Raw genomic sequence first — 15925 nt, 5'->3', positions numbered from 1 at the left:
GACGTCATTTTTCGAAGAACTTCATTTTGTCGAGAAAGATCTACGCCATAACCGTGTATTCCAGGATGAGCTCCGTATTTTCCAACGCTGTTGAAGACATCGAACCAGTCATTCACCATTCTTACGAACGCAGCGGTTTTTTCCCATTCAAGACAAGCATCCATGATTCCACGCGAACCACACCATTCGATCGCAGCCGCATTTGTAGCTGAAAATAGCTGAGTAGCAAGCTTGACGTTTTGGCGTTGTGGTCCGGTTACGTTTAGATGAGTTTCAGATAATTTAAACGCAATTTTTAACTCGCCACTGTTGATTTGCAAGAGCCTCGACAGAGCGGCAGAAGTTACGTGATGTCCGTCTATGTGAAACCCGGAGTCTAGGAAATGATTACGTACCAACTTTACGAGGTGTGGAACATCAGCGAATACATAGATCTTGACAGAAGCTTCACAAGGATGCATGAAATATGTCTTGTGATGTTCATCGTGTCCAACATTCAAAGATTTCCATAACTTTTGATTGGCATTACCCAGGTCGCTCGTCATAGCAAAAACAGTGTAATCACTTGCATGTAATTGGGTTATGACGTCTATTAATAAATCTTTCGTTACATCCTGGTCAAACCCGTAATAAACAAGCTGTTTCCACTTTTTAAGTATTCCGCGTGCAATAAGCACTTGACACCTTTTGTGAGGACCAACGACTCGTTCAGTTTTTCTTTCAATTTGCATTTGATTTGTTAAATAAATCTCATCAAAACAAATTACTGTTGCTCTCTCCATTGGCGTCATGCTGCTACTTTTCGCTTTTATTATGAACAAAACGTCAGTCAGAATGCCTTCGTTGATGTTAAAATCAGTAATCCACTTGCGAAGAGTGGACGGTGCAGGCAAGGGAATCAGCTTCAACTTCCTAATATATCTATATGCTTTTGGACTGACGCTCTTGAATGATATTGCTGCGGCAATATCTTCTTGAGACCAGCGGGTCTTCTGCTGTTTCGGGTTCATGTACATTCTTATTTGAGCCGGCGTAAAGAAGGGACTAAGCATGTTTTTAACTTTTTTTGCAACGTTTTGCTGCAGTTGTTTTTTTGTCGCTTATTAATTGTTGCCAATCGACGTTTTAGTAACTTCGTCTCAGAAACTGAAGCAGCAAGTGCTTTTTTAAGTTTTCTGTTTTCTTCTTTCAACAGAAGCATCGCATCGCTTTCCTGTGCCACGCCTATAAAAGCAGAAAAACAAAAAAGATACATAACGTAATTTTTGTAACAATCGGTTATACATAAGTAACTTATATTAACATAAATATGAAAAGTGTATATAAAATTTCATAAAAAAGTAACACAAATTAAAAAGTAAAGGTTATGCAAAAATTACAAATTTAGTAACTTGAAAAGTATAATATATGAAAAAAGCAAACTTACATTGACCTTCCTTTTTACTCTTCCTTGTTGACCTAGACGTGCTTGGAGTTACTGTGTTGGACAAAACAGAGTTACATGCTGCACTCTGTGCCTGCATAGAAGTGCAATCAATTCGTCCATTCTTTGTACAAGTCGATGTTCTTACTGTCATAGAATGTGATAAAGCCAAATTTTTATCGATGCTTGCGACAGCAACTAGCTGATTCGTATGTATTTGACCGGAAATGAATGTCCGGTAAAAGAATCTACATATGAAATCGTTTGTATTTCGTATGAAGACTTTTGAAGTGCAATTGAAAAGGTTTGTGAGTCATTTAGTTAATTGTAATTAATTAATCATTTTTTCACCATGCACTTAGCCGGAATAGATAAATTAAACAAAGTTTTTGTATCGAATCGTTTGTATTTCGTATGAAGAGTTATGAAGTGTGATTAAAAAGGTTTGTGAGTCATCCAGATAATTTTAATTAATTATTTATAAACCATGTACCTAACCGAAATATAGATTTTTAGTTATTCATGTTAAAAGAAGAAGGCGCTAGTGTTTCCGAAGGTCCGTCTGCAGTCAGAATTAATATAAACGTTTTACAAATTATTTTATACTGAAATAAATAAATAGCTATAAGCGATAGTTGCTAATTAAGTTTGTCACTCATATATTTCCATTTTGCAGAGGACCTCCGTAACGAGATCAAAGATGTACCAGCTGTGCAGGGTGAAGAGGTTATTTCAAACGCCCTGCCACAGCCCAAGAGCGACTCAAATGTCATTACCGCTGAGAAGTACTTCTTGCCATTTGAGTTAGCATGTCAGAGCAAGTCACCGCGGATTGTGGTGACAGCACTGGACTGCCTGCAGAAGTTAATCGCATATGGCCATCTCACTGGCAATGTGCCTGATTCAACGGAGCCTAACAAGCTGCTGATTGTGCGCATTGTCGAGACAATTTGCGGTTGCTTCACCGGTCCACAGACCGATGAGGGTGTGCAGCTGCAGATTATTAAAGCTCTGCTGACTGTAATGACAAGCCAGCATGTGGAGGTACACGAGGGTACGGTACTGTTAACAATTCGTACTGTTTACAACGTTTACTTGGCGTCGCGCAACCTGGTGAATCAAACAACAGCCCGTGCGACTCTCACGCAGATGATCAACATGATCTTCGCGCGAATGGAGACTCAGGCGGAGGAAGAGAACGTGAGGCTTGATGGGGAACATCAGCAGGAGGGTTCTGTCATAGCAAACGGCGAAACTGAAGCCGAGCTAAGTCTAGAGAATGCTCCTAGTAATGATAACATTGATTCTCAAACGATTGTAGAGAGTATTCTTGATGATGTAGTAAAATCCGTGGTGCCATTGGAAGAGGAAGTCAGTTTGGAGAACGGCAGTCCGGAGGACAACGGTGACGAGGCGGCCGCTGAGAATGACAACATGGTAACTGCGAAATTCACCCATGTGCTGCAAAAGGATGCAGTCCTGGTGTTTCGCGCTCTCTGCAAGCTCTCTATGAAACCGCTGCCGGACGGCACTCCCGATCCAAGATCGCACGAGCTCCGTTCCAAGATCTTGTCGCTTCAGTTACTTCTGGGAATCTTGCAGAATGCCGGTCCAATATTGCGTTCTAACGAGATGTTTGTTACCGCCATTAAACAGTACTTGTGTGTCGCGCTGTCGAAGAATGGCGTGTCTTCGGTGCCGGAAGTGTTCGAGCTGTCGTTAGCACTGTTCCTGGGGCTGCTCGCCCGTTTCAAGATGCACCTCAAGATGCAGATTGAGGTGTTCTTCAAGGAGATCTTTATGAACATCCTCGAGACCTCTAGCAGCTCTTTCGAGCAGTGGATGGTCATACATGCGCTTACGAGGATCTGTGCGGATGCCCAGAGCGTCGTCGACATCTACATTAACTACGATTGCGATCTCTCAGCAGCGAATCTCTTTGAGAGGCTCGTCAATGATCTCTCTAAGATTGCGCAAGGTCGTCAAGCTCTGGAGCTAGGTGCATCGCCAAATCAGGTGCGTTATAAGAAAGAGGATGACAGGATAGATGTATTATTTGAAACAGAGAATGTTCTTCGAAACAAGCAATATAAAGTTTTGTTTGTAATATTAGTGTCTTGCTCTTTCAGGAGAAATCTATGCGCATCCGTGGTCTCGAGTACCTCGTGTCTATTCTGAAGTGCATGGTGGAGTGGAGTCGGGATCTTTACGTGAATCACAGCGTGCCAACGGATCAGCAACCATTGTCAGATCCACCGGATACGACGCCGGAGACCCCGCTACCGCGTTACGGCAGCGCTGGCAGCCTCTCGTCGGCCAACTCCAGTCTGACTGGCAACAAGGAGGTGCCGGACTCGCCGGAGCAGTATGAAGTACAGAAACAACAAAAAAAGGTATGGGAGGCCGGTATCGAGATCTTTAGCCGGAAGCCCGGCAAGGGTGTACAGTACTTGCAGGAGCAAGGACTGCTCGGTACTTCGCCGGAGGACGTGGCCAGGTGGCTGTACCTGGACGAGCGGCTCGACAAGACCGCCATTGGAGACTTTCTGGGCGACCATAATCATAACCAGGTGACGAGGAGAGCGCGGATACAGCCTACGTTCTCGGCTTCTCAATCATAATGCTGACCACCGATTTGCACTCAGGTTAAGAATAAAATGACCAAAGAACAATACATCAAGTACGTATAGCAATTTTTAAAGTTAATTATAATTAAAAAATTATGTTTTACATACATATAATTATTAATATTGAGAAAATTTTATGGTATTTAAGTTTATCTTTGTTAGTATATTTTTATTAATTTTTTCTTATTTCATTTTATTATTATTAATATTATGTAATAATTAGTAATATAAAAATGCATAGGAATCGCTCTTTATATCAAATCAAATGGTATAATCTCTTTAATTATAGACTTGAAGAGTCTTTTCTTATTTTTATTTTCTTTCATTCATCAGGCTTAATCGGCGTATCAGCGACAATGAGGATCTCCCTGAGAAATATCTATCTAGGATCTACGATGAAATCGCTGGCAACGAGATTAAGATGAAGTCGAACCCTTGCACGTCGTTGAATATATATTTGAAGTCATAATTGGTTATATATTAATAGAAATGTTATTTCATCGATGAAGACTTGAAGGGGATCTATTCAAGGAGTTTTATGTATATTCACATGGAATCAAATTCGTGGACGAGAAAACAATTTTTAATTTAAAAGTTGAAACGCGTTTTAAATTAAAATTGGACATGCCGACTAATCGGAATATATAATGCAGGATGTTTGTATTTTTGTCAGTAAATGATACATTTTTACACGTATATGCTACGTATATACAATGGGCAGTGAAATAATTAGAATTGCAAATTTGTATTATTTAAGACATGTATTGATGTTGAGAATTTATACACATATATATTTTATCTACTGAGAGAAATAAATTTTTATTACATTATTTCATCACAATTATATCCTCTTCATATCCAGTGTTCCTTTTTTTAGCTTTACTGACATGCTGAATAACATAAACTATTTTATTAATATGGATATTTCCATAAAGCAAGACAATTTTATAGCTTAAATAAATACTTTTACAATAAGTAGTATAACATAAATGAAAGAAATACAAATTGTAAGTTGTTGCATTTAAGATATAACTTTAATTTAAGTATATAATATTATATCACATCGCGTTAAAATCATCGTATCCCACACAGCACACTGTATCCTGAGGATATCCCAAATTGGTCCAGATTTCCAAATACGATCCCACAGATATCACAGCAGGTGATCCCGGGATATTCCAATAGGATATCGTGAGATATCCTATTATGATCTCACGATATCTAAATATTCTGCCATATCCCACACAGCACACTTTTTCCTGGGGATATTCCCAGGATATTGCGATATCACATTGGACATATTGCGATCCTATGGATGTCCTACGGTTATTGTGACCAATATTTGGACATATTGCGATCCCTGGCGGATATCTTGCGGATATCTGGTGGATGTTGCAATATCTTGTGCTGTGTGGGATCCGTTGGCTTTGCATAAGATATCTTACGAGATCTTCTGAAGGATATATATCCTTTAGGATATATGTATACATTATTTTTTGTAAATTTTCAGGATGTACTTGTAATATCTCACAGTAGTATATTATTTTTCGTAAATTCTCGTATATACTACTCAGAATATATAAATTAATACGGATCAGAAGATAAAGTCCGCTCGCGGCGTGTTGCTTTCACCGACGACGCCGAATCGGCTAAGTCCGAAGGCGGCGTGTTGATGCGCGCGCATAGGCGAGCCGAAGTCGCCCCGATGAGAGTCGATCGGGCACGAAGCGCACGAAGCTACGAACACGAAGTCGGACGTCGGCGGTCGGACATATTGTCAATGTGCACGTTAACAACGAGTAATCGCGACACGAGTTATTTTCCTTCAGTGTTCAAAGTCAACGATCGGCATTCATCTTGCGCGGTATCGCCGCCCAATCATCCAAGTGATCGAGGTGACGGGTAAGTGTTACATCGTCCGTGCGTCAGCGCGAGAATTACCGTTCAGGTTAAATAGCGCGACTCAGACAGCATCGCGAATACGAGTGCCACAGTGCTTTTCTTCGAGTCCGTGTGTGAATCGCGACAATGCCGAGGGTGTAAATGTTAGGCACATTATTCTGTTCCGACGTACCCGAGCGTTTTTCATGTTTGTGTCCTCTGGTTTAGGCGAGAGTGAGGCGACGGCCCAGCAGTACCTGACGTTGGCCGATGGAAACGTGGAGATGGCAATTAGCCTGATGTTCGAGGGTGGCAGACCGCCGGAGACCGAGAACGCGGATCCCGAGCCGCCCGTGAGGGCTCCTATATTACCCACGCGTGAGACGCCAGTGCCTCCGGAGCCGATATTGTTCATTGCCACAATTGTCGAACAACGTGTATGACAGATTCCGTGATTTTGCGGCAGAAACCCGTACGCATTTTGTCCTAGAACTTATATCAATTAGAATATGTATACGTACTGGACAATTAAGAATAGGTGTATTAAGTGGGATGGTTGCATGGATGGTATGAGGATGTTAAGTTTTTAAACCAAGTTTCTTCAAATCTACTTCTTGGCATGTAAGTTGAAGTTAATGAGTTATTATTATTATTATTACATGCTGGTAATTAATGTAGGACGACAAGAGGAAGAGATGACTCGCAGAGTAACTGGCACAAAGCACATATCTCAAAAGAAAACGAAGCGACTGGAAGATCTATTTAGACCACCATGCGATATTTTCTTCTTAGGCTCCTTCATGGAAGCACGGGACCACGCAAAAACTTTAAATCGTTGGCTGCTCGTCAATGTTTAGGATCCACAGGAATTTTGTTGTCAGATTCTCAATAGAGACGTGTGGTCCAACGAGCATATCCAAGAAATTGTGAAGGATCACTTTATCTTGTGGCAAGTATGTCATGTCACCTGAATATCATGTCACTTTCTATAGTTGACGTTCTGATTCATCGAGTTACATTTGTTGCTTTTAATTTTAGGTCTTGTCACTTCGGACGGGAAACGTTATATAGATTTTTACAAAGTGATGGCATATCCTTATTTGGTGATTGTAGATCCTAGAACGGGAGAATGTATGAAAACTTACAAAAATATTACTGTGGACAGTCTGATATCTGATTTAAATGATGCATTAAGCACACATGCATCTCCCGAAAGTTCACAAGTTACATCTGACTCTTCCAAGGATTGGAATAGTTTTCCTACGAAAACGCCGCCAAAACGAAATAATATAGCTGATCAAATAAAATTAGAGAAAGTTTTAGTATTTAAATTTTACATTTTGAAATATGGTTTAGCGTAATGCAAAAAGAAACCAAAAATCTTTAATTTTAGTGTTATATGTAGATAATCGCGTTAGCAAAATATTAAGTATTATTTCGGATAGGTATTATTCTCGTAAGGAAAGTTTCATATTAGGAAATAAGAACCTTTAGTTAAGTGTATGTCACACGCAATCAATTTTACAGTGACCGTTGAACGCCTATTTTTCTTTTGTCTTACGTTTTTTAGCTAATGCACAACGAGCTGATATACTTACATTTAGAATTACTCACATTTAGATTATCGGAACATTTAAAACGTTGTGTCTGGAGGAGCAGCTTATTTGTTTACTTTTCTAAACGCGAGATGCATTCTAACAAAATTTATAAAGTCTATTTTAATTATCTTCTATCCGAAATATCGAGATTACTGTCTGACATAACTTACAAGATAATTGCATGTTCGCACTGTAAAAATTGTTTGTCTTAATGTATTATTCAATTGAAAATGTATTCACGAGATGTTTGAACGATTGCAGTGTTCTCGAATTTTAAATCACGCTTAATTTGTAAGTACATTTTTCTGTGCAAACGATAACTTACGAGTGAGGACTCAGACTTTTAAATCTTTCCAACAAGTCGTGTGACTATAATACATTTTCCTATCCTTTTGTTCTAAATAAGCGTCATTAGATACACGACATGTAAAAAATGCATACTTTCCTATTTCTTTTTTGTTTACTTATGTGCAATTTTTTTTAAGAAAACGATTATTTTCGTTAGTTTTAAATATGTACTTCATATGTACTCAAATCACTATGTGATTTAAAGTTCGAGAACACTGCAATATTCTATAAGGAAATCGTATGTGACATAAAACAGGCAGTAATCTATTATTCTATAGCAATTCTCTCTATCACGTATGACACTCGAAGTAACAAGCATTAAACTGGGCGTTATCCAATGCTATGTATGTGTTACCGCAATGTCCTTTTATTTTTATTTTTTTTATTTTTTATTATCGTGCTTGGCGTCAGCGCAACGTTTATCGCATAATAGTGCGGGAAAACTGACTGTTTTCGTGGAAACGAATGACCGACCGTGCGTTCTATATCCTTATTTCCCTTTTATGAACGGGAGAAAGAGAGAGGTGTGCTCACTTTGTAACCCTTTTCGCCGCGTTTATTTTTACCGTCGCTGCTTCCGGTAACATCAAGCGCACAAAAAAGGCGAATATTATGTATGTGCGAGCGTACACGTGGGCGAGCTCATCATTCTACAAATATGTTTCAACCCGCAATTAAGCGCCGACAATAAGAAACCACTAGGCTTCCCCCCGATGCCGCTATTGTTATAACCGGTATATTAATACATTTTTAATTGTAGCGCGATAGAAAACATACGGTCTCGGGCGGAGGAGGGAAAAACCAAGTGTTCCTTTATAAAAATTTTAATAGCGCCTTTTCTAACGTTCTTTTTTTCCTTCTTGAACAAGACCATCCTTGTTGCATAATTAAATATTTTCCCCACGTAAAAGTATACTTTGTTTCGACATATCTGCCCAGCTAACCATATCTGTAGAGACAGATGTAGGCAACAAATTCTGTTTGCAAAAAGGCAGAAGATGAGAAACAGACTTTGTCTTTGCAAACATTGTTAGCAGAATTCCAGCAGATATTCACCAACATCTGTCGGCAGACTATGTAACAAATTGGCGATAAACAGCAAGCAAATGTTGACGACAGATTGTCGGCAGATACTAAGCAGCTTTGTTATCACAAACATTATCAGCAAACTGCCCGCAGAAATGCAACAGTATCTGCTAATCATAATACATATCAGATTGGCGGTCAATAGCGAGCAGGTGTGTAGAATACGTTGACGACAGATTGACGCCAAAAACGCAACAGATCTGTCAAAACGCCTAATTTACAACAGAAATGATTAAGTAAGCAAATATGCTAAAAATAGTTGGAAAAAGTTTATATCTCTGTTCACTATTTTAATTACACCCCATTCTTCACACCCCATTAAAGATAAAAATGTACATTTATACAATCTGGTCTACTTCTATAGCGACTTGTACCGTTTGTGGACCGCTCCTCTGACTGCAATAATGTATAACTCGCATCAGAGCGATATAATTTGGTAACGCAAAGTAGGACCACCCCATAAATACAATAATATTATAAATAATATTATAAATATGGAGAGTAGGGATATCTCACAAACATTTATTACTTTGTTACATGAATATATTTATTATAATGTATAACATTCAACATGAGAGATAATCTATATAATGTATTATACATTATCAAGTGACGCGGTAGCGTCACGACGTCAAGTATATTATATTTCTTTTTTTTAAGTATATAGACAATAAACTATTCTTTGGCAAAACTGAATATCGAAATAAAAATATATACTTTTACATACAAAACATAATAGACGTACACATAAGAAAAGGAACATAATGTTCTAATATACGTATACATAAAAAATATCTTTAAAATGCACACAAATGTTGAATTGCAGTTCTTACATATGTAATATCGAAATTTAAAAAAAAAAGAAAAAATGTATATATATATATATAATATATACTCTTCTTGAGAACAATATTTTATTTCAAAACATAAGAATGAAACAACGCTTATATCGATTCATCAATGGATTCCGTGTTTTCAGTGTTTTCGTTACTTCCATTATCGTTCCAATAAGCACGATTGTTCTGATCAGTTGGTATTATTCGTTTCATCCGATTTCGGCTCCTGTTTCTTTCTTTCGCTGTTCGTAGAGCCTCCCTCATGTATTTTTGAAATTCTGATCGACTAGGTGCTTTAAAATGAACATTATTACATGCCGCTTCTGAAAAGAAAGCATTATTAATGAAATAGCACATGTATACATAACTAGCGCTACAGTATTAATTATAAATGCCTTAACGAAAATAAACATACCAAAAATTGCTCGCACAAGACGGGTTTGGGAAAAGGATTTTTGATGCTCATTACCCCACCAGGTAAAACGCGGCGTCAAGGCATCTTCAATTGATTCTTTCAAGCACGTACTTACGACCTCTTTAATGTGAAAGCCACCAAGGAATTCAAAGTAACGTACCTTGAAACAATATAAATACATTATGTAGGAGCACGTATAAAAATGAAATTTTATATTACATGTATTATATATTACAAATATTACGAATACTTACCACCGACAAATAAATATCTTCTTCCACGTGATCGAAGGCCTCCATCTGTTCTATAGATGTAATTGGCAAAACAATTGGTTTTGTCGGTGGACGCTTTAATTTTTTTTTGTCTTTTAATGCGTTTCGTACCACATGACAAAGTTCTCTGCAAATGTTAACATATCATTATTAAACATATAAAGATATCAGTGTATATTACTTGTCATATGTATAATGATAAATTAATTTATTTTCTTTTATTGTTCTCACTTACCGCATCTGGTTCTCTAAATTGCCGAATCTTTCACTTAGACTGAAAATATAAATATTATTTAATATTATTATATTTACGAGGTGTGTTCAAAAAGTAACGGAAATAAATTTTTTTCTGCCGACGTGGCAACACTGTAGGCTTCTATGGTGATTTGGCGTCTAAGGGGAAGCCTTACGAGTCATCAGTGCAAATTTGGTCACAATCGAGTACATACGTATTTTTCTGTGCCAGTATTTGTGAACGCAGTTTTTTTGCGCGGTCGAAATGGAGCGAGATATTCTAATGCTCTTAACATCTTCAAAATGTTCACCCCACATAATTGTTTTAACTTTAGGGAACAAAAAAAAAGTCGCAAGGGGCTAAATCAGGCGAAAGCTTTTACCGAGTTTCATGAGAAATTTAATGTTGGTTGTTTTTTTGGATAAAACATCTCCTCAAGGAACACATTGCAATTAAAAAATTACGTCATTTTGACATCATGTTGACCAAAAAATGATGTGAATTTGGTCAATATGACGTTAAAATGACGTCATTTTGATTGCGATATGTTCCTTGGATTGCTCCATTTCGACCGCGCAAAAGGGCTGCGTTTACGGGTGCTGGCGCGGAGAAATGCTTATGCGCTTGATCGTGGCTGGGTTTACACTGGTGACTCGTGGGGCTTCCCCTTGGACGCCGGGCCGCCGCCGCGCCGTGGAGGCCTGCAATGTTGCCACGTCGGCAGAAAAAAATTTATTCCCGTTACTTTTTGAACACACCTCGTATATTTGCAAATGAACAATACACTAATTGAAACTACTTATTTTTATAAAGTATTATAAATTATTGTAATTATATCTGAATTTTACTAACTTGTTATAATAAATAGGCTGCAATGAAAAACGGATGTCGGTATTCAGAGAAGTACTTGGTGAAGAAGGTGGAGGAACATTGATGGTTTGTTGTGGACAGAAGTTGACATTTTGGTCATATTGCATATAAGTATTTTCTTGTCTATGTGACATTACTGTAGAAGATGATGGAAGTGGAGTATGTGATATTGGATGTAGTACGTTTTGTGATGTTTGATGTGGTACGTTGTGTAATATTGGATGTAGTATGTTTTGTGATGTTGCATGTGGTACGTTTTGTAATGTTGGATTTGGTATGTTTTGTGGTGTTGCATGTGGTACGTTTTGTGATATGGGAGGTGTATTTTGTGGTGTCGCATGTGGTACGTTTTGTAATGTTGGATTTGGTATGTTTTGTGGTGTTGCATGTGGTACGTTTTGTAATGTTGAATTTGGTATGTTTTGTGGTGTCGCATGTGGTACGTTTTGTAATGTTGGATGTGGTATGTTTTGTGGTGTTGCATGTGGTACGTTTTGTAATGTTGGATGTGGTATGTTTTGTGGTGTTGCATGTGGTACGTTTTGTAATGTTGGATTTGGTATGTTTTGTGGTGTTGCATGTGGTACGTTTTGTGATATGGGAGGTGTATTTTGTGGTGTACGACAGTATGTACTGGATGTGAATAGCGATGCTTGCGAAGAAGTATTTGCGACCGTGTGAGGTATATATTGATAAGGATTCTCCAGATAGGAAGGAACTAAATTATTGGATGCGGATTGTCCAGGATTAGACTGTAAGGTTTCTTCTGATTGCGTTGAGGCAATCTTCTCATTGCGTTGTGATAAATGTTCATTTGTAATGTCGTCCGAATCAGAAGTATACTCTGTGCTGCAATTACTCTCTTCATCCATAATATGTCCCAGTTCAATAATATCACTCTCAATATTCGAATTATTGTCTGTCACTTTTCTGTGAGACTTGAAGCGTTTTCGTGGTGTTGTTTCACCTGGCGATGTTACGTACCGTAACGGCTTTCCAACATTTCTTTTCGATCGTTTGTTCGCCCTGCAAAAGATTAGATATATTTAAGGTAAAGCGTTTTCTATGCCCATTATTTATTTTGTTACATTATAAATTTTATACATATACATATATATATATATATAATTACATATAAAAGTAAGCAAAATTAAGAAATATGCTGGCAGCAAATTGCATGCAAACTACTGGTTTGTATGAAAATTGTATTTTTTGACAAATTATGTTATCATGGTGCTATTAGACTTTTTATGCGACATGATTATACTTACGCAGTATTGTCCTTACTCATGCTGGCAGAAAAAAATGTCGCGAAGCGAGATATTAACAGTTATAAAGTTGACGACTATCGATGATGAGCAGTCAGTTGAAAACAAAAATTTGATTCGTCCTGTATTTGAAACATAAAGAAAGTGAACAATAAGTTAAACAACCGTTTACTCACGTTCGAAGAGCATTATGCTTTTCTGTGTTCCTGCGATACGAAGAATCGTATGCACATTATTATTGCAGTATCATATTATGGTACGTATAACATTAATTGTGGAAACTTGTGTTATTTCGAGATGGTCATTGCGACCATGTACATAAAGGCTGCAAATATTCACTGCGAGTACTGAAAATCTATATATTATAGTTTACATCACGTATGTTATAGATTTTCAGTACTTGCAGTGAATATCGGAACGCAGCCAAAAAAGATAAATGCTAATCTAACCTGTGTGTTTCAGATATGTGACGAGTCGTTTTCCTACATGGAAATGCCAGAGCTGCGGTAAGCGAGGGTGTGCACGCCGTGTTATGCCTCTCCGTGCGACGTCGACGTCGTCGAGCCGTCAATGTCAACGAGTGTCGAACTTCGTGAAACTCTCGGAGAAACGGTAATTCCGGCGAGGGAATAACTAATCGCTCCACGTTGCTCCCACGCCTCCCACGTGTATTTCCACGTGTAATTATAAAGGAAAGTGGCTTTCTCACCAAATCGACCAAAAAAAAGTGTCGCTCTGCCCCGCGAAGCGAGATATATTAACAGTTATAAAGTTGACGAGACGTAGCGACTGGTAGCGACCACAAAATACGAATATGCCTCGCGGTCACATGCGCATGCTCCGTACTGGCGCACACTCGCATGTGGCAGCACAGGCAGCGAGGCATATTCGTGCCATTGGTCGCGTTTAGCAGACCAAGCCGCTCAGTAGCAGTCGAACGTGATTGGCTTTTACTTTTAGAACCAACTAATCAACGCAATGTGTTGACGAACTCAACAGTTGTGTCTGCTGAACGTGCCCATTCGTGGTCGCTACCAGTCGCTCACTACCAGTCGCTACGTCTCGTCAACTTTATAACTGCGCGTTAATATCTCGCTTCGCAGGGCAGAGCGACACTTTTTTGGTCGATTTGGTGAGAAAGCCACTTTCCTTTATAATTACACGTGGGTGTACACGTGAGGGGGGCGTGAGAGCAACGTGGAGCGATTGTTATTCCCTCGCCGGGATTACCGTTTCTCCGAGAGTTTCACGAAGTTCGACACTCGTCGACATTGACGGCCCGACGTCGACGTCGCACGGAGAGGCATAACACGGCGTGCACACCCTCGCTTACCGCAACTCTGGCATTACCATGTAGGAAAACAACTCGTCATATATCTGAAACACGCAGGTTAGATTAGCATTTATCTTTTTTGGTCGCGTTCCGTGCTTTTCAGTGTTCTCCCGATACAAACGAAGAATCGTATCCACATTATTATTGCAGTATCATATTATGGTACGTATAACATTAATGTGGAAACTTATGTTATTTCGAGATGGTCATTGCGACTATCCACATAAAGGCTGCGAATATTCCGATATTCACTGCGAGTATTGAAAATCTATGGTTTACATCACGTATGCTACAGATTTTCAGTACTTGCAGTGAATATTGGAATATTCGCAGCCTTTATGTACATGGTCGCAATGACCATCTCGAAATAACACAAGTTTCCACATTAATGTTATACGTACCATAATATGATACTGCAATAATAATGTGCATACGATTCTTTGTATCGCGAGAACACAGAAAAGCACAATGCTCTTCGAACGTGAGCAAACGGTTGTTTAACTCGTTCACTTTCTTTATGTTTCAGATACAGGACGAATCAAATTTTTGCTTCCAACTGACTGCTGGTATTTTCATGTACGGATATGTTCCGAACGTATAATATATAATGTATGTAACAAAATACATAATGGACATAGAAAACGCTTTACCTGTTAAATGACGATATATCTAATCTTTTCAGAGCAAACAAACGATGGAAAAGAAATGTAAGAAAGCCGATACGGCATGTAACATCATCAGATGAAGCAGTTAGCAGTACCACGAAATCAAGATAGTCGTCAACTTTAAGTGTTAATATCTCGCTTCGCGGGGCAGAGCGGTACTTTTTTTCTGGTGGATTTGGTGAGGAAAGACACTTTCATTCATAATTATCAAGATAAATAGTACTTGCAACGTAGTAGAAGATGTCGTAATAATATAATTATTATCCGTTTCGCCATACAGTCAATGGATGTAATCAATCGTTTAATTTTATGACGAAAATAGTTGACGTACATATATATATTTTTCCCCAGTTTTGCAAAGTTGTCGTGAACACACACGCGATTAAAACTATAGAAACAATATTATAATTAACTTACGATACATCCGGAGAATACTATATTCCCGCAGACATTACTTTACGAAGTCCATCGTGTTAATTTCAGCTCATGATGTATTAAGTATCCACGTTTATGTCATACCAAAGCTAGGCCAATTGCGATAAGGACACTTTAATCCTTCGAGCCCAGAATTATTCTCGTTGTCCCGTAACGCAAACGTAAACGCTAAATAATTAAGATGAGAAATTTCTAATATACTCAGCTTTTATATAACGTCGCAGCAAAATCTCTCGCGCCGTTGCGCTATGGACGGTATTAGGGCTTAAAGGATTAAACGGCCATTTAGTTTTAGTCCGTTTATCGATGCCACGAGGAAGCATAATTTGACAATTTACCGCCCGCATTACCGATGTTCCGTAATTTCGTTAAATCCGGCGATAACACGAGCCGTTTTACGCAGAAGTTAGGTTCGCATTGAGATTATTATAAGAGAAGAATAATCGCATCTAGTTTTATAAAGTGACTCTCTAGGCTCGAAGGGATTTGCTACTTTGCGTAATTTAATTTAGACTTATTTGTACAGCGAAGAGTCGCTTTCAAGCGCTTCAGTAACTTCAGTAATCGTAGCCTCACCTAACCTAACCTAACCGATGCTTATCGTGTCTCGCTCGATAAAAATGTTTTACATTA

General features: G+C 38.6%; 1 long non-coding RNA gene and 1 pseudogene across 1 annotated transcript; both read left to right on the top strand.

Annotated features, from left to right (window-relative positions):
* Positions 1-1733: 1733 nt before the first annotated feature.
* On the top strand, positions 1734-8712 carry LOC139783579 (brefeldin A-inhibited guanine nucleotide-exchange protein 1-like; annotated as a pseudogene).
* A 5121-nt stretch (positions 8713-13833) lies between these two features.
* LOC139783580 (uncharacterized) lies at positions 13834-15005 on the top strand. Its single transcript, XR_011721320.1, has 3 exons — positions 13834-14249; positions 14719-14801; positions 14875-15005. It is a non-coding gene; the product is annotated as an uncharacterized lncRNA (long non-coding RNA).
* Positions 15006-15925: the final 920 nt, after the last annotated feature.

This window comes from Temnothorax nylanderi, unplaced genomic scaffold (genome assembly GCF_030848795.1).
Source record: "Temnothorax nylanderi isolate EJ_2023f unplaced genomic scaffold, tnyl_v1.0 TNYL_tig0518_pilon, whole genome shotgun sequence".
Taxonomy (NCBI): Eukaryota; Metazoa; Arthropoda; class Insecta; order Hymenoptera; family Formicidae; genus Temnothorax; species Temnothorax nylanderi.
Note: the sequence above shows the minus strand (reverse complement) of the source record. Positions and strands in the feature narration are given on the sequence as shown.